The 20,028-nt window shown below is 45.7% G+C and overlaps 1 protein-coding gene across 1 annotated transcript in view; it reads left to right on the forward strand.

Annotated features, from left to right (window-relative positions):
- Window positions 1–20,028, forward strand: part of TBC1D16 (TBC1 domain family member 16) — a 966,933-nt gene that overhangs the window by 838,852 nt on the left and 108,053 nt on the right. The window lies entirely within an intron of this gene.

Here is a 20,028-nt window from a genome sequence, read left to right on the forward strand (position 1 = left end):
CCTGGTTAAAAGGCAACTCAAGACTACAAAGAGGAATAGGCCTGTGCTTTCAAAGGTCCATGCTGTAACAACATTGTCACCACATTACCAAGTTGCGGCTTATGAACAAACTATGCTTGCTTGTAACTTAACTATGCTTGTAAACAGCCATCTGAGTTCTTGTTTTCGTCATCATCCTGTTTTCTTTCTGTCATGAGCTTTTATTGACCCGTTCATGAGGTGGTTTTTATATAGAGAGAGGTGGTCTTTATTAGGGCCAGGCACAAACACTGGAGAGAACAGTAGGTAATGTCTCACTCATTTAATATTGCGTCCCTGGTAGGAAATCCTTCGTTTTTCTTGGCAACTCAAACCTATCCCACTCTCATTTTGCCTCAGGCTGAGGGAAGGTGCCCTCCCTCCCTTCGGAGTTGTCACCCAAGTTGTTTACTGATTGACTTCATACCTACTGGAGACGTGCGTGGAGGTGCTGGTCATCGCCGGGAGGTTTACTGCTGCTGGCTGCCTTCGTCTGGGTCTCCCTCCCGCCGCCGCGTTTGAGCTTCCGCGGCCGCGGCTTGGAGGGGGACCACAACTCCCAGAGACACCTGCTTCAAGGGCGGAAGTCGACACCCACTGGCCGCGCCTGGCGGCGCTACTAAAGCCAAGGACACCCTCGGTGGAGCGGGGGCTTCATACCTACTGGAGACGTGCGTGGAGGTGCTGGTCATCGCCGGGAGGTTTACTGCTGCTGGCTGCCTTCGTCTGGGTCTCCCTCCCGCCGCCGCGTTTGAGCTTCCGCGGCCGCGGCTTGGAGGGGGACCACAACTCCCAGAGACACCTGCTTCAAGGGCGGAAGTCGACGCCCACTGGCCGCGCCTGGCGGCGCTACTAAAGCCAAGGACACCCTCGGTGGAGCGGGGGCTTCATACCTACTGGAGACGTGCGTGGAGGTGCTGGTCATCGCCGGGAGGTTTACTGCTGTTGGCTGCCTTCGTCTGGGTCTCCCTCCCGCCGCCGCGTTTGAGCTTCCGCGGCCGCGGCTTGGAGGGGGACCACAACTCCCAGAGACACCTGCTTCAAGGGCGGAAGTCGACGCCCACTGGCCGCGCCTGGTGGCGCTACTAAAGCCAAGGACACCCTCGGTGGAGCGGGGGCTTCATACCTACTGGAGACGTGCGTGGAGGTGCTGGTCATCGCCGGGAGGTTTACTGCTGCTGGCTGCCTTCGTCTGGGTCTCCCTCCCGCCGCCGCGTTTGAGCTTCCGCGGCCGCGGCTTGGAGGGGGACCACAACTCCCAGAGACACCTGCTTCAAGGGCGGAAGTCGACGCCCACTGGCCGCGCCTGGCGGCGCTACTAAAGCCAAGGACACCCTCCGCGTCGCGGGACCGCGCGCGGGCGGCGCCGGGCTGAGCCCGGGCAGAGGGCGGGCCGTCTGTGGCCGTCCGGGGCAGGAGGAGGCAGGGCTGGGCCACATCTCTGTCATCTGTGGTTCGTGAGTATCTTCTGCACGAGATAGTGCCTGTGGCTGGACTAACGCTTACTACCCTTCGACGACCTTCCTCTGTGTCCAATCCCCTATGTGGACTTTAAAAACTGCTTTGAACTCCTATTGTACCTTTCACTAGTTTGAGTCTGGGCTGACGGTTTCGGAAGTGTGTCGTGTTGTGATCTAGGGATGGGGAAACGGGCACCCGTGGGGCGCCAACGCAATCCTACTCCTGCATTGAGCATGTCCAAACCTACATCCATAGATAGAATGTTGGAGAAAGCTCTGGGTGCAGTGGCCACTGAAATTGAACGCACTGAAAGGCGTCTTTCTATCACCCCTAATCTAGAAGAGTTTATCCAAATCTCTGAGTCTCTAAGCACTTCACGTTCACAGGTGACTGAGCCTCCTAAAGAAAATTCTGTAAATGAGGTTATTCAACCTATTGATTGCCCACGAGAGGAGACATCTCGCTGTCCCGGTCGTAAATGTAAGGAAAAAACAAAACATATTACGAAACCACCTTTAACAAAAAAAACTAAGGGACAGGTCCCTCCCATGGAGAAGGGGAATCAGGGTAAGCCCACTGTGGATGACAATTTAACTGTTGATGCCCAACCGGAGTGGGTTACTGCCCTGATGATGAATCTGCAATCGCAGATAAGACTTATCATTAAAGAAGAATTGTCCCCTGTATTTGCAAGGCTGGATAGCTTAAAATCAGCTTGGAATGTGCGGACACAAAGTAAAGAAATGCCCTCTAGCACTAATAAAGAAATCAATACGTCAAATGCCACGGCACATGGGAGCAATAAGCAATCCGGGCTGATTATAACACCTAAGGCCCCGTCCTCTGTGATCCCACAGGGAACTATTGCCGTTGACAGGATAATCTCTGACGTTATTGTGGTTCCAACTAAATCCACGCCCTTGGCCCGACCGACATTCCCACTAGAGGCTCCATGTAGACGGGGGCCGGTTGAAACTCTCCCAAAACAGAATTTTAATAATTTTGTACCAAATTCACAAGCACAGGGCCCCCCAACTATCAACCTACCACCTGAATCTGCACCCTATGTCTTGATCCTAGCAGGAACCCCTGCCTTAAGGGAGGGCATAAGTGAATCCCACGAAGAACTAAAACATAAAACTATTCACTGGCTTGTTAATCACAGTGACTTTAGCTATGAATATACCCATGAGATCTTGACTACAAGAAGGGTAGGTTGGATTGGTAAACACCAAAAAGATATTCAAGGGGACTGTGTGTTAATCAATTTTAGAAATCCATGTATCATTGAGCATATTTTAGCGACAGAGTATGGAAAAAACAGGGGGTCCATAATTTTACTTCCCTTAGGATACTTTTATCCTCCATCTAGGCCTCTCTATCAAAATCATTTACCCCAGTGGAAAAGAAGTGGGCACTTTGTTAAGATGGCCCTCCCCATGCCGGTTAATCCATCTTATAACTATCCTATTTTTAATATCCCTACCAGTAATAGGTATAGCTCACTTGAAGGTGTAGACTGACTTGGGGTTTTAGATAATACTATTGAAGTGGGAACTGACACCATTACTTCTGATGTTGAGCTCCAGGTTAAGATTAATGGGATGATGCCTATGACTTTGGAGGAACCAGTCGGATCCAATCAGATTGGTAATAGTAATATAAGTTTTTCCTGTCTGTGTTGTGTTCCTACAGAATCAACAGTTCTTCTGAGTCATCCTGCTTGCAATTCTAGTGTAAGCATTGACCTACCAAATGTGCACCCACATTATAATCTTGTTAATCCACTCCATGAGAGCCCCCCTACGAATGAAATTACTAGGGTTTTATCTTGGAATGTAGCAGGCATGAACAGCAAACTTGATGATCCTGAGTGGGGTACGTTTATTGATAGCCATGAAATCTGTATGTTCCAAGAAACATGGGCAAAAAAAGAGGTTCTCAAATCGGGATATGCTAGCTTTCACATCTTGGCATCCTCGAGTGGAAAAGGTTTTACTTGGGTATGCTTGCATCTGGGGTGCTCTGTATCCCAAATTGATACAGGCTCCAAAGATATATTATGTGTCAGGCTCCAGTTCCCATCTAGACCCCCCAGTTGTCCTAATAAATGTATACTCACGGCCATCGTTAAAGGGTAATGAATCCATCACCCTACAAGAATTAACTATCTTCCTTGGTACCATTGACACCAACCAGTTTATTATATTAGGTGGAGATTTTAATTGTCAATACGAACCATTGGAAGGTTTACCACTGGATAGTTTGTATGACGAGGACCAGTTTTTAAAAATACCGGAGTCTGGTTGCCCTAAAGTTAAAATTTGGTCCCCCTTGGTGATCCAGATGAGTTGTCTCACCATGAGGCACAGTCTTCGTGCATGCAACGGGAGAGCACCATCTGACACATCTAATAACCATACATTCTATAGTAAGAACAGGGGGTCTATCCTAGACTATATTTTAATCAATTCATATTTTTGGGATATGATGGTGGACTTTAAGATAATTCCCCGCATTGATAGCGACCACTCCGCTCTCACGCTGGAACTAAAAGCATTAAACTCAGGGACTTCGCCTGACCTAAGTAACCCACCTGATCCTAGGCTTGTGGTCTCCTATTGTAGAAGGAGAGTGAAATGGTCTAATTTTATTGGTTCTGAATCAAAAATGGCCACTTTATATGATGCCTTGCTCCCGGTTTTTAAAGATGCATCCAATTTATCCAACATGACCAATGAGAGCCCAAATATCCACCTGGTCCAATCAAATTTCGAAGAACTGGGCAAAATTACTTATGATTTCTTTTTCCCAATAAAAATATGCAAAAAAAACAAACAGCCCACCCATCCTTGGTATGACAGTCTGTGTCGCAAAGCGAAAAAGGAATTGGTATTAGCCATTAAAAATCGTGATCGCCCTATAATCAGGAGGGCAAGAGCAAAATATAAATCTGTCATAAACAAATCCAAACAAAATTGGGAAGCTGAAAAATGGGCTACCATGAAAATCGCATTGGGCGATAGAGACATGAGGACTTTTTGGGGTATTGTTAATTCAGGATCAACTGTTCTTCGCAGTGCAGTTGAACCCAACTTGGATGAACAGACTTGGCGGACCCACTTCGAATCTCTGTACGCTAAGGAACCTGAAGTAGCCCAAGTCCCTGGGCTTGATTCACCAATTTCTGCTGTAATGAACAACGATGATTTGGATCCTTTATCTGAAGATGATTCACCTTCAATCATCACTATAAAGGAAATCAATATTGCCTTAGTTAGCATAGCAACAGGAAAAGCCCCAGGGTTGGATAAGATGCCCGGCGACCTTTTTAAAAGCGAACCTGATATCTGGGCTCCCTATTTGAGGATGCTTTTTAACTCAATTATCCAAGGCATGAAGATCCCTAAAAGTTGGCTAGGTGCGGAAATCATTCCGATTTTTAAAAAGGGTTCCCCTCTTCTCCCGACTAACTACAGACCTATAAGTCTGATTGATATTCCTCAAAAAATCTTTGCGAGAGTCCTCCTCCTTAGACTACAGTCATGGATGGAGGAGAGGAATATCTTGTCTATTTTTCAGGCTGGTTTTAGAGAAAAACTATCAACCCTGGACCAAGTCCTAAGACTACAATTATTACACTGGAAGACTGTCTGCCTACAGGGAGGTAGTCTCTTTCTAGTATTTGTTGATCTTAGATCAGCATTTGACTTGGTCCCGAGAGAGAAGTTATGGTCTGTTTTAGCCAAGATGGGGGTTCCTGTTTATTTAATTCATCTTTTTAAACGTCTACACGAATGCAATTATGCTCAAATCAGGTATGGAAAGGATGGCAATCTTACTGCCCCCATTCCAATAAACCGTGGAGTTAGACAGGGTTGTGTTCTCGCACCCACCCTGTTTAGTCTTTACATTAATGGCCTAATTGACATTCTTTTAGCAGCAAAAGATTTAGATGCCCCCAAACTAGCTACTCGCAAAATTTCGGCCATGATGTTTGCCGATGACACCCTTTTGGTTGCTAAATCGGCCATGGGGATACAAAAGGTTTTGGATATTTTTGAAGAATTTTGTAGGGATCGTGGTCTTGAAATTAATCTTCAAAAAACTAAATTTATGGCATTTAACTGCCCAAAAAGCACACGTCCCAATCCATGCCTACATGGTAAACCTCTCAAAAGGGTGTCTTCTTTTGTGTATCTAGGACTAACAATTACCGAGTCCATGGATTGGGGGGTTCATACCGCTAAATCTACCATAAAACTAGCACAATCTTCAGGAGGGATTATGAAGGTTTTTAACACTTCTAGCAAAAGAAATGTTAGCCCAGCTCTGGAAATTTATAGGGCACAGGCAAGGGGCGGAGCATTGTATGGTGCAGAATTATGGGGCCACTTAAATATGTCAAAATTACTGCAGGTGGAGAACCAATTTTTAAGACAATTATTCAGATTACCCCGTAGCACACCTTTGGTCCCGCTACGCCTAGATACAGGTATAACTCCAATAGATGAAGTTGTAGGACTCAAACCCATCATGTACTGGCGTAGTTTGTGGACAACCCCCGAACTTACATCTTACAGGGAGGAGCTTACGGAGGTATTAAGGTCATGTGGTTCGCTGAAAATCCCATGGTTCGATCATATAAGACTCCTCCTATCTAGCCTGGGTCTGGGAGATTGCTGGTATCACCCCGAGTCTGCTTGTTTACTGATATCAAAGGGCCAAATGAAGACCTGCTTTAGCGAGCATAGATTAGCACAACTCCATATTTCTTCCGGGGTTGGGAAATGTACCAGTGCTTTTCTAGAAATTAAATCACTTTCCCGTTTTGAACCGGCAATTGATCTTATAACTCCACCTGCAGCCAGGAAGCTTTTTTTACAATTCAGACATGGGGTACTTCCACTGCGTTGTTTTACATCAAAATGGAGTAAACAAAACCCGATCCATTGCCCCATGTGCGATTTTCCTGAGGAAACAGAATTGCATGTTTTTTTCTGCTGTGTTGGATACCAGAAGGCAAGAAGGCGCTGGTTGACACAGATCTGCAGGAATCTCGGCACCAGGTCGTGCCTAGAAGCATACAGGATATTGAAATCCGACACCGGTATCCCAATAGTTTATTCGGTTGCTGGATTTTTATTTTCGACATGGTGCACTAGGAGGGCCCTTCTGAAATCCCAAAATGTAAACTGATTGTGTAAACTTATGTTAGAATTGCATTTTTTATTGATTTTTTATACACTAGTATTAAATATAGGATCCTTCCTATTTTTATTGAAGATTGCCTTTAAGCTTAAATAATATATTTATTGTTCCACGAACTCTCCGACAAAAACTGTATTACTCTTGTCCTAATTCTATGACTCAATGATTCGATGATTTTCTTAATCTGAAATTGTATGTACTACTGTATTGTTTTATTTATTCTTATGTACTTTTTAGGACATCTTGTCCGAAATAAAGTTTTGTACTGACTGACTGATTGACTTTCTAGTGGACCTTCTGAAAGTAAATAAGAAATGTGTTTTTCAAAAGACTATTTTACTTGTACAGCCTCAGCTGAGAGGCACCACCAGGCATCTTGCAAGCGTCACTTCCGGTGGGTATGTTTTCCCCAGTGGGCAGTTGTCAGTACAGTGCTGGTATTTTGCCAGCGGTAGTGCCTACACGGGGCTACAGCCAGGCCCCATGGCGCACCACGGGCTCTGGAAATCACTGTGCTCGCGCTCTGCTACGGATCCGGGTCTTTCTCCATGGGTTCCAGAGGCGGCTGTTCTCATTCTGCGGCAGGGAGCATCGACGCAGGGCTGCCGGCCAAGCTTCCCTTGCGGCCTTTGAAGCTGCTGTGCCCACCCTCTACTGCAGAACATGCTGAGGCTGTAGAAAGCCATTCAAAAAGCTGCTGGACACACACTTGACAGAACTATGTTGAGCTGAGAATCTGAGGCACCGCTGTCGAAAAAACTGTATCAATAAAGCAAAAAAGATGCGCTTTAAGGGACCATCTAAAAGTAAACAGGTCATCCAAGCCAGTGCGTTTCCATGTATGGCGAGCCGCTCTTTGACACCCTTGTGCCAGATCATGTTTTCTAAACAGTGGGCAATGGTTTGGAAATGATTAGCGCACCTAAAGCTTTCTTTTGCCAAAAAGAGACCCCCAGCAAGAAATAGTATGATGTGCCATGCAGGTTGATTTGTGTTTCACCCGTGCAGAGATTCGATAGCCTCAAACCCTAGGCTGATATAAAATGTTCTGTGTTCTGGGGGCAGGAGCACTTCCTACGTATTGTACTCCGGTATTGAGTTTACTAATTCATTGTAGGTCCAATGGAAAGATCTTTTATAAGATGAAATTGAATTCCTGTTATTTGGTGTGGTAGAAAATGAAATCCACTTAGTTGGATGGAAATTACAGCCAGTAGACAATTAAAGCTGCTGTTTCGCTCTCCAGGTGTCACCTTGTGCTTCTTCAGAGCAATAGTTATGTTGGTTTTAGGCTCAATGTTGAAGGAAACGGTGAATTTGTTTTATGTTCAAGGTCCTGTTATAGTTTGCCCCAAGAAAGAACATTTGGGGGAACGGAAGGAATGCTACAGTTCAGGCCCTATGCTAGCAGAGAAATGGGCAACCTCACCCGAAGCCCTCCTCCACATATTGCCAGACATGTACAGGAAGCCACAATGAATTCCCAGGTGCACCCAGCCAACCATAAAGACCTGGCTCTTCGCATTAAAGCACCTTGGGGATCGCACACCTCCCCAAGCGCTTGGATATCCTCTCTGGTGATTAGCGCGCTATACAGATCGACATAACATACCACATAACATGCACACACAGGCTCCATACTCATTCTCTGCCTTACACACAGTGGCATTCATCTTACATACATATGGACATGAACCCCAGTTAAGGGACCTTTCTTAACCTTTTAAACAGGGGAGGTCACTAAGCATCTCCCCCTTAAAGAGACTGCGTCCAGAGGGGAGTCCAGTCACTTCACTAGCATCAATGCTGCCTCCACTGCCAGTCCGTAAATGTGGGTAGAGGGGAAGTAGCCATTCTGACTTAGAGGGGTACACTCTCCGTGCCCACTTGTCTTAGAGCCGCGCTCGGGGGGGTCTGTAGTCATGTAACATGGAGATCCCTCACTGAGCATGCACAGTTGTCATATTCACTGGAGTAAAAATCAAAAACGTACAGTGACATTGCAGAGACTTGGCAGGACATCAACACAGGCCAGTGGTGCAGGGTCGGCGTCGCCATGCTTGAGACAATTCATTCTCAACACTTATGTTGTCCATGTTTAAACACTTTGGTGCCATAGAGAGGGCGAGGTCCATTAGCATAGCCGCGTTCTTCATTTTGTGATTGCGGCTGGGCAAACCCTTAGAGATGTGGTCACATATGTCACCAAGAGGCATCTGTGATAATCCCAATCTGCATCATCTCATTTCCAGGGGGGATTCAACCGAAGCTAGTTCAGGCTTAATCAAAAACCAATGGAAAACGTTGCAACAGGAGTAGCTAGGTAGTTGTACACCACGAGTTGATCAACTAGGCCCAGTGGTATGTGACTTTTTTTGTAGGGGTGATTTGACCCTATGCAGAAATTTGTTTCAGATTCCGACCCTGCAAATATGCTTTTCCGCTTGTTCACCGCAGGAACGGAGCAGCGGTTCTAAAACTTGCCTCGGAGCACGCCTACAGTGAGGTATGTCCCCGTCTTCACCAAACGAAGGGCTGGAGCTGCTGTGTTCACGCTCCCCTGCAAGGCCCCGGTCGTGTCTGCAGTGGAATGTGTCTGCTTCTTCGCCCCAGGAACTGTTGAAGCTGGTGTTTTCCCGCGCTGCTGCAGCAGGGGTGTCCACGCAGTGGTACAGTCTGCTCTTCCAGTGCAGTAATTATTGCAGCTCCTGCTCGCACACTCTGCTGCACGTCAGCTTCTTCACCCCACCTCTGCTGGCGGCAGTGCTGCTGTACTCCGACTATTCTGCAGGGGGCTCCCCCTTAACGGTGAATGTCAGCGGCTTCACCCTTAGAACAGCGAAGGCTACAGTGCTCATGGCCAGCTGCAGGGGTGTCCGAGTAGTGGCATGTTTCTGCCCTTACTCCTCAGGAATAGTGTAAACCGCCGATCTGAGACCGACTCATCCCGGGTGGGGGTGAAGGGGCGTGCGGCGGCATGTCACCTTCTTCACCCCAGGAATTGGTAAAGCTGGTTTGTTAATGATCTGTTGATAAGTTTTCCCTAACAGGTGTACGTTGGATCAGTGTGGAAGCAGCTGCTGCGGTCGTGCCCTTACCGTAGTGCACGCCAGGCCCGTCACTCCAAGAGCGGCGCGAGCTGCTGTTCTCGCGCTCTGTGGTGTATGTCCTTCGCCCCCGCCACTGTGGAGGCTGCTATGCTCAAGCTGTTCGGCAGATGGCGTTCTTGAAGTGGTGCACGAAAGGGACTTCGGCCTAGGGTCTGTGGTGGTTGCAGTGTTGACAGGCTGCTGCAGCTGGTGCCTTCACTGTGGTTCTTGCTTCGCGCCTGCCGTACCTCAGAGTGCAGGTTTCTTAAACAGCTGTATGGTAGGTAGCCTGTGTCTGCCTCTGTGTTGGCGTTGAAGCGCTTACACACGCAAGTCGCATGCTGCACCGTGTGGGTCTGTGATTGGATGAGTGTTGCTTTTGCATTGACTGGGTTTGTGGCACCGATTAGCCCCGCAATGCCTTAGAAGTTCAAACTTTCCATTGGGTCCTTTTCTAGGTAGTTGGGAAGCACCAACCAAATTATGCGGCAGGGTTGACTAATTAATACGGCAAGAAAATATAAATGATCTAGCTCAATGCGGCTCATTTTGTGATAGTATTACTTAATTTGCCATTTTTATTCTCCTTAACATTATCTGGATATAGATTTCACCTCATTAGTATCAGTTTAACACGGAAATATAGCAATTAGCAACTAAAAGGAGACCAGTAAACCTTTGCGAAGGCCTTCCGTTGTGCGGCAACTGCGTTGTTTGTAACCTTTGATTCACTTGAGCTATAATGTTTTGTTTGTTGAAATCTGTGGATGATGGATCACGTGGCAAATGCGGCAAATCCAAAATTATTCGGAAAACGTGGTAGCCCCAAATCATTGCATAATTCCAGTGGCCCTGGTTATGGAGGTGCAGCAGCATGGGAGGGAAGGAGGGAGGCTATACGTCTGTCTGACTCGAATTACTGTCATTTTATTTGTGATTAGGGTGGGGACGGCCAGGGAGGTTCCTGGGGACAGGTATGGTTGCGGGACGTCTGTCAATGAGGGATGAGGCTCTCTGCAGGGAGCGAGTTCCGTGTACGCGCTCAGAGCTCACCTCCCAGTCCAGCCTTTCCAGTCCTCAAGGCGCCGGGCAGGGTTTATTCACGCGTTTACTTGGTCGAAAAGTGGAATCAGGGAGCGCTTATGTGACTGACGATAATTATGGGTTATGTTTATTGCCTCGTTGCTGTAATAGACGTAATCAGCGGCCAGCCTCGCCTGCTCCGGGGCTGGCGCTAACCCGATTACAGGCAGGTGTTTTTTCCGTAAATGCCAGTAACCGATAACTGGGTGGGGGAAGGGGCTAACTCGATTACAGGGAGCGCTGCAGCCAGCCCAGACAGGGTAAGATGGATCGAGGTACTGTAAGGTTTATGAGATGGTCACCAGGGCAGTCTGTAAAATGGAGCACGCCGGGCACAGCCTGCGAGGTGGAGGCGCAGGCGGGCCCGTGCGACGAGGCGAGAGCGCCGCAGCGCGCGGTGAGGCACAGTGACCCAGAGCAGTCTCAGAGATGGGACAGGGCCACCTGGTCTGTGAGGTGGTGGAGGGAGAGCCCGTAGCACCGTGTGACGTTTGAAGTCCGTGTAAGCAAGGGTGCTAAACTAAACGGAAGACTCTCTCTCTCAGTCCCGCTGCACCAGGCCGTGTTCTCTTAGGTGTCCCTTCATTATGCTTCCTGAGGCATGTAGGGGCTCGCCTTCTCCGTGTGACCTCCAGGGATCCTGACCTTCACCCGGATGTCTTTCTGTCTCTAGTCTATGCAGATACCGCAAGGCTGGGTCTAGACCCCGTCCTCACTTTTCTCTGGCTCGATCTTTACCACGGACACGGGTGGGTTCCATTGCTGTCTCTTGAGGGGCCTTCAAGCTGTAAGCCTTACCCACCGCAGGACCTTTCAGACCTGTGTAGCTTTCTACTCCTACTTCAGGGAGTCACTTATCAGACTTCTGCTGAGTGGCAGCCTGAGCCTCCAAGAATGCACCTCACCGTCTATCTAGAGCACCACCACCATGTCCAAGTCCACCCCCTCTCAGCATGAACTTTTCATCAGCCGTCGGAGTCAGCCGAAAGGCTCAATGCTACTAGTCATAGTACTAGCCTCTCTCTACCAGGGCTTTCTCCACTAAGGCACTGCCATCTCCGAACCTCACAAGGCATTTACTCTGGTGCAAATCGCATTCCCTGGTTCTAGTCTGGGCCCTGCTACCTCTCGGTCAGCCTGTATCCATCTCAAAGTACACAGGAAACCTTCTCTCATCCTGCCCTCCCCAGTGCCCTGCCCCCTGTTCTTTGTATGAGTCTGGTCTACCTGTGCTGTCTTTTAAAATGTTCTGGCTCCCTGCGATGACTTCTGTGGCTGCTATAGATCCAGGGACCAACACTGCACCATGGCCTTTATAAGAAGCAATCCTCTCATAACAACTAACCACCTTCTTCCAGAGCCATTTTGTTTTTTCTAGATACTAGCTATCATCCTTTTAAATGAAAAATCCCTTCATTTCTGGTGCTATTCTGGAATTTTGGTAAATCCCCACAAGCAGCCACCTTCAGATATTATACACATTACTTTCCTTAGTATTCAGTTCTAAAAGTCAGAACTCTAGTGTTCCTTTGTATGAACAGCCATACAGCCGGCAGGCTCAATCCTGCTCATCCAAGCAGGACTGTTGTTACCTTCTTCTAGTCTACAGTATGTTTTTTTGAGGGTGTAAATATCTCTGTGGCTGTCGTCGGGGGCAGTTCTGTGCGGCTCCAGGTCCATTTAGCTGCAGTCTTTCTTTGAGCCTTCTACAGCTACTGACCAGCCGCCTCCTTTTTTCAAGGGCTATCTTGTGCTTCAGTGTGAGACTTTTTAATGGTCAGGTTCTATCAATAAAGGCCCAACAGTGAGTCGTCATGGGCTGCACAGTCCACGGGAAGGATGAGCCAGACAAGACTATCCTTCATCGGACATGGAATCGGAAATGTCTGCTCCTGAAGTGGGATCGCGATGTGGTACTTCATTGTTCCCAGTCTACTGGAGTCTCGGCAGTTGCTCTACTCGTCTCCTTACTGTCCCCTTCTCTCTCTTGTGTCTCCTCTTCCTGTCATCTTCCTCAGCCTAGTCGTTTTCACAGACCAATTCACGACAAGTTGCTCTCTTTATGTATCGTAAGGAGGCTTCAGTAATGTTTCAGCTAGCAGGATTTTACCTCCATTATACACAAAAGCTTTCTACAGGGTTCAAAATGCAGATTTATCCTATGCTGAATCCCAGTGCTGGTCACCAATGTGTGATGTTCTCATTGATTAAGTAGACCTGTTGATTTAGGCTTACCTTGCACTACGCTTGAGAAGTCTAAAACTCATCCTTCACAATAGGCTCATTTTTGCTCTACAATCAACCCCTTCTCTCCCGTAGGCACAATCCATAGACAAAACATTTGTTCCTGAATTGTGAAAAAACATGGTAGTAGTGATATAGGAATTGCACCTCCTATTGATATGCGTAGCCGTGGGTAAGTACTATGAAGGAAAAAAATATGATTTAGTGCTTTCCAGGTATCAATCATCCTACTGCCAGAGCTCCAAACAACATTAGTCCCAAGGGGTCCACGGTATAAATGTCATGAATGAAGATACAATTGCACTCAGGGTGGATCCAGGACAGCATCTTACTCACTTGCTTGGGCTTTGTGTGACCAGTTTTAGACTTGTATCTTACTACTTCAATAGTTTGATTTGAGGATTTTACATACATTACTTCGTGTCCTTGGTAGTCATCGAATTTCCATTAGCCTTGAAAAGGTCACATACCATGACGAAACTCATGTCCATATTTTGTCATCTCGAGCAAAGCACGTTATCTTCCAGTGCCTAAGTTCCATTATTCACAAAATTGGCTATTGTTACTTTTGACATTTACAGAGTGCATATTTTTCTATTAGCATGGCATGGAATGGCATGGCATTGCTTTGGGTATAGCAGTCCAGGGGTGATATTCCAAACGACTCCAAGGTTCCTACATAGACCAAAGTATGTATGTGCTAAGAAAGTGGCTTTCTTTATTCTATTACCGTTTTTGGTTTTCAAACTCCTAATGAGGCCTCCAGAAAAAGAAAGGACAAATATTAGTTACTACTGTCATTTGGTATAATAATATGAAGCATAAAACATTTATTGGCATCAAGAGAATGCATGCTAAGTGTCAGGGGTAGCTTGGAACCCAGATGACGTCTTGTATGAAACTTAATCCTGAAAGCCATCATAAAGTATTGTGTTCTTGGAAGTCTTTTTTTTTTTTTTTAGTCCTCATTTGCCTTACCCTACGTAAAAAGAAAATAAACCACCTTTTTTTCATAGAATGTCCCGTTGAACCAGCTGTTTATTTGCAGCACTTCAGCCAAAGACATTCCAATTACTCAAAGGAGGATCGTGGGAAGAAGATTTTTACTCCACCAAGGATTTTATATATCCTGCCGGACCATAATGCTGGGAAGCCCTTTGGTTGATAGTCCGAGGAGTGATATAGGCATAATCATAGTACCCGGGGAAAAAAAAAAAACCCGGACTCCTATCTCCATGACCTCAATAAATCCCAAAAAAACAGATTTTTCTTATTACAGGATCTAGCCATATCCACTTTAGACACTTAATACAACGATGTCAACCATTCTGAGTGAGTCGGTGGTGAGGGCTCAACCCAGTATTTGCATATTTGTCTTCTAGCGATAAGAATCTCATAGAAAAGTAACGATCTTGCAGGCCCCCTAATGGTATAGTCCAAACCAAAATTAATTAACGGTAAACTGATGGTCAGAGGAACCCTAAGAATGGATTCCATTGATGAAAAACCTTTGCCGCAAAACTCCTGTAGCAGAGGGCATTCTTTAAACATATGTATGTCCGATGCTGCGAGGAGGCCACATTTATTACATGCTTTATCGGGCTGGAATTTTGATAATCTGAGAGGAGAAAGGTATTCTCTATGGGCTGTAAAAATGTGATTGCGCCTAAGCCAAGCAGGTTTAACAATTTTGAACAGTGTATTAAATGAATCCCTCCAAATCGAGTCACATTGCATACTCATCTGCTGCCCCCATAGATCATCTGCTAATTTAAACTCGCCGTCTACTTCCCTCTAATATTGCCCAGTACCATATAGAGACCTCCCTTCTCACTCTAGGCTTTGAAACAAGTTGCTCCTCTAGATTACTCTCCCTTCCTAAAGGCCCGGTACAGAGTGCATATTTTTCTATTAGCATGGCATGGAATGGCATGGCATTGCTTTGGGTATAGCAGTTCAGGGGTGATATTCCAAACGACTCCAAGGTTCCAACATAGACCAAAGTATGTATGTGCTAAGAAAGTGGCTTTCTTTATTCTATTACCGTTTTTGGGCTTCAAACTCCTAATGAGGCCTCCAGAAAAAGAAAGGACAAATATTAGTTTCTACTGTCATTTGGTATAATATTATGAAGCATAAAACATTTATTGGCATCAAGAGAATACATGCTAAGTGTCAGGGGTAGCTTGGAACCCAGATGACGTCTTGTATGAAACTTAATCCTGAAAACCATCATAAAGTATTGTGTTCTTGGAAGTCTTCAGAATACCACAGGGAAGGAGTGTTAACCTCAGCAGTATGCACTCAGTAGGATAACCAACCTAATCACATCTGTTTTCCCCAAGAGAGTAGGACACTTTCAAGTGCACTTTCAAGAAAGGGAGCAGCAGGCAGATGGACAAGATGGAGCCGTGTTGCCAGACGTTGGGGCATATCCACCAAGTTAAATTTACACGTGAATGAACCTACTTGTATAAATTTAATCCTACACTTTGAAATAAATTTACTACATTTGGCTAATCCCCATTTCTGAGCGTAAAGTTACTGCTAAGTGTAGCCTTGCATGTCCTCATCTCCTAAAACTAGGGTGTGGAGCCAAATTTACAAGTGTATAGTTACTACAAGGAACTTATCATATTTAGGCGGAGGTTTTGTAGAGCAAGATTTTTAAAATGCTAGAACAATATTACCTTAATTTGGAATTTAAATATATTAAAATACAATTCTTTTTTAAACCTGTATTTAAAAAATAATCCAACCTAAAGTAAAACGTTTTCTATTTATTTAGTAAGTATTAAAACTTACTAAACTGGATCTACACTATTCATATCAATTGATTTAATTGTTTTCAAAAGATTTATTTTTTAATTAAAAAAGGTCATTACAATGTTTTATATTCTATTTATTTATTATCTGTAATTTTTTAACATTCAGTTGCATTTATATATATTTTTAAATAGTCAAACGAAATTATTTTAACACTACTTTCTCTGAGGTTCTAGTTTAGGTCTCTGCCTCCATTATTTTGTATGGGCGGTGTTGCAGTAACAGGTGCTGGACATGTGTGGTTCTGGGCTTTCTATGGGTCTGGGTTGGAAGTCATTTCCTACTGTTTTGGGTTCTTTTTTACTTTAGGACCTGCAGAAGTGTAGTTTTTGAATAAGAGTGGGCTTACTCTTGTGGGTGGGTTGGTGCATGCCCTTCCCTAAAACTGTCCTTACTCCCCCTGAGCCCTTCCCATTTTGTTGTAAGTTTTCCTCATTTTCCAGCCTCTGTCCCTCGTCCCTTCCACATTTACTGCTAAAACATAGGTGTACATGTGTGGAGATCCCTGCAGTTGGGGCAGAGATCTCCACAAATAAGGTAGGAGGGGTAAGACAGAGACCGCCGCACATAGATTAGTGAAACATTTTGTGATACTATGCGGTTTGTGAATAGGCTATAATGTTTATTTTGCAGGAGTGTGCCCCTATGGAACCCCATACCCTGGAAGAAACCTGAATATCGATGAACATTCGAGCCTTGGTGCGTCTTGAAAACTTCAATACTGATTTGTAGTCAAGCTTCTTCCAAATCATGGTTTAAAAGGCCAACAATATTGTATATGAAACAAGACTATTGCATAGAAAACTATGGCTTTTTTTTTCTAAATTCCACAAACAATCCAGAAAACCATGCCTTAAGTACAAAATTGGATTTTTAAAACTGTTCAAAGGGCATGTGTGTGGCAGTGATTTTTTTTTTCTTCAAAATTAAGAGTTCTTGCACAAAGGTGCAACAACAATTTACAAGGCTTTTCTTTGCTGGCTGCTCCGTGTATCATAGGTTGCCAAGCACCAGGGTTGATGGGACAGGAGCCTTATCTCATGCGGAGCTAAATGAATCATAAAACGACAAAAGAGTCATAAATTGTGAGTTTAAGCAAATACAGAAGAGAAGCACATAAAATGTCCTTATTGGCATTTTTGGCATCATCCTAGGTTAGGTCACCCAAGAAGCGAGACTGCTCAGCATCAGCAGGGTTATGGAAGCAGTCTTCTCCAGGTATTACACAAAGCTTTGAGACGCTGCAGCAAAGGGTGGTTCATCCAGTCTCTCTTTCTGGACCCAGAGCTTCAGGCCCATTGTGCTTGGAGGTCAAGAAACGCCAGTCTCCATGCTCATGAGTCAGCGGACCATGTCTCACTTTCCTCTGGTGACTTAGGAAACGTACTCGACAGAGTAGAATTCATTTGTTCCTATCAACGGCCCGGCCTGATTAGGCATGCTTTTCTGACTACTCTGCCCTTGCAGCTGAATCCAGCCCCAGTGCCGTGCAAGTGGCAATTTGGTAGGGGCATAGAGATGAGAAGAAGCATGTAAGGAGAGCATCCTTTAGTGTTAGGGTACATCACCTGTCCAACTGCTGAATCAATGGAGGTATAAGAAGAGCAGCAGCTGAGTGGAACCAGCCGCTGCTGAGCCTGGTTCACTTGCCATCTATCTGCAGCAGTCACCTCAACTTAAGAGGTGCATCAGATTCTGTAGTTTGTGATCCCTTCCTGTAGAATTAGGTCGCGGAGAGAGAGGACATGGCCCCTGTGTCCCTAGTACAACTAATGCTCAGAGAGCTTGGTGGTTCATCTCCTCTAGACTCTTTTGTATTTTCCCCAGGTGCCCACTATAAGGGAAGGTGGCCCTATGGTAGACTGGTAAGAATCACCAAATGCATCTCATCAAGAGCAGCTGGATCAGAAGTTGCCCAAAAGTTCACAGCTCCCCTCCAGTGCAGTCTTCACTGATATGCTACCCTTCATGTTCAGCTTGTTCTGCTTCTTGTGCTCTCCAAGAGCAAAAGTGAACACCAGGGATGCCATTCTGGTTGCTTCCTCTCAGGTTCATACTCAAACGCTGCTCAGGCCTACCTTCGTGCAGCTTATGCACCTGAGGAACTTCCAGAAGCTGCAGTCCTGTCTCTTTCGTAATCTCTGGTTCCAAATTAGTCTCCCACGAAGCCCACTTTTGGCCCTGCTAACGGGGACCTTAAGTGATGTTCCTGTTGTTATTCCCACCTTGCCTATGTCCCACAAGATACTATGCTTCCGGCATTCAGACAGTGGCCTTACCAGTACTGGAGACTATGAAGACCTGCTCTGGGGTGGGCGCTACCATTCGATTCGTACAAGATCCAGGATTTCGAGCCACTGTCCATTGAAGCACTGGCACCACCACTGGAGAATTGAGAACAATATCTGCCTAGTTCCAGCGATCGTCATTGATCCCTTGACCTCTGTCATCCAGCAGGCTGAGGATATATAGAGAAAACCATTTTCTGAGCCATTGACCTCTGTCATTGGACAGAAAAGTATGAGGCTCCTAAAGACATGCTTGTCTTCTGAAAACTAATCACTCAGTCTCTTTAGTAAATGATGTATTGCCTAGAGTATCATGCTGCTAAATTGAGCTGCTGGTGGACTTGGGGATGAAACCGTGAGCCCAAACTGTGTGTCCTATGCTGTGAAGTCAGGGGCTCTGGCCAAGTAGTGTCAGTAATATTTTATACATAGTAGGAGAAAGTTTTGTTTGGAACACGGTAATTTGTATATGGTGCTTAGGTGGTGTTATACAGGGAGTGTGAAGGTAAATCAATACGGTATTTGTAAAGCGCAAACTACTCACCGCTATGGGTCTGAAGGCCCTGGAGGCCGGCGTGGAAATTATGTGAGTTAAGTGAGCTATTGCCCAGAGTCACATGGTGCTGAGCTGAGCTGCTGCCGGAGCAGGGGATTAAACCGTGAGCCCTGTGCTCTGAACTCATGTTTGCTGGCCGCTGCGGCATACCTGTCTAAGTAGTGTCAGCATGTGTGCATACGTACTAGGAGGAAGTTTTGTTTTAAACAGTGTGACGTCTGTAGGGTCGTTGGGGGGGTGCTACAGAGGGAGTGTGAAGTTCAATTCTGCTGTTTCCAATCAATCTGGTATTTGTAAAGTGCAAACTGCTCACTCGTATGGTCTGCAGGCACTGGGGGCCGGCGTGGAAATTAAGTGAGCTATTGCTCAGAGTCACATGGTGCTATCCTAGAGTTGGTGATTAAAGCAAGAGCTCTGTGCTCCAAAGTCAGATGGTGCGGCCGCTGCACCACAGCTGTGTGGAGAATACATTTTGGCAAGGGTGCAGAAGTTGCCGTTACCTGGCCCTAAAATAGTGGGCCTAAGTTTTCAGTTATAAGGCGGCTCTAAAAAGAGCCCTTGTTTTTTTAGTTGGAGCTACATATAAGTGCGGATACACAGCTTCAGGTTATTCAGAAAAACTCGACTTCCCTGATCTGTGAAGTGTACTCCATCACTTCTGTAGATATCAGTCATATCAAAATGTATGTTGTAGATCGACCCCATTCTATGGTCTCTGAGGTATGCAGACACAGCTTTGTTGACGTTCTTCCTAGATTTTTCAATCTGAGGACATAACTGGTTTGACCATTTCCACTTCTGTCTTTGGCATACATTGGAATATACAAAGACAGTTTGAGGCAAAAGCAACATCAATTGTCGAAAGGTATCCTTTATCAGCATTTCCAAACCTAACCCAGTCAATGTGCCTAGGTCGTTTCCACCACAATGCACAATCATGTGGTCAGGGTGTTGGAGATACAGACAGGTTTTAACCAAAGGCAACAATTGGTGCTAATTCAATCCTCTCTGTGCAAACCATTTAATGTCCACATTTTGTAAACCTAGGTCTAAGTCAATACGTCTCTGTTCTGCATACCTCTTGCACCAGAAAACATAGCTATGTCCTACGATCCACACTAGCATTTTGAAGGTATGGCTGGAAGGTATGGAAAGATGTCTGTAGCTCATGCAGTTCCTTTGTAGAGTAAGAGATATGTTTAAAGATGGGGAAAAATCTTTTTTTTCCACAGAAAACGATAATTAATTGGAA

Source organism: Triturus cristatus, chromosome 7 (genome assembly GCF_964204655.1).
Source record: "Triturus cristatus chromosome 7, aTriCri1.1, whole genome shotgun sequence".
In the NCBI taxonomy this organism is placed as follows: Eukaryota; Metazoa; Chordata; class Amphibia; order Caudata; family Salamandridae; genus Triturus; species Triturus cristatus.